Source organism: Phytophthora infestans, genomic scaffold, assembly GCF_000142945.1.
Source record: "Phytophthora infestans T30-4 supercont1.88 genomic scaffold, whole genome shotgun sequence".
In the NCBI taxonomy this organism is placed as follows: Eukaryota; Oomycota; class Peronosporomycetes; order Peronosporales; family Peronosporaceae; genus Phytophthora; species Phytophthora infestans.
Genome location: NW_003303671.1, coordinates 74,656 through 74,857, shown reverse-complemented (window position 1 = coordinate 74,857; position 202 = coordinate 74,656).

The window sequence follows — 202 nt, the reverse complement described above, 5'->3', positions numbered from 1 at the left end:
CGAGAAAGAAGACGAAAACGAGTAAAACTACGCGGAAGAAGATGCAAGCTCCAGAGTCGGAAGAAGACCAAGCTGGATCCAGGTCAAGCTGGTCCGACAAGGATCTCGAGTTTGTGTATCGCCACTAAGCTTTACGCGGATTTCTACCTTCTATGCCTAATCACCTGCTGAATCCCTTACCAGGCTCGGCTGCATGTCCGAA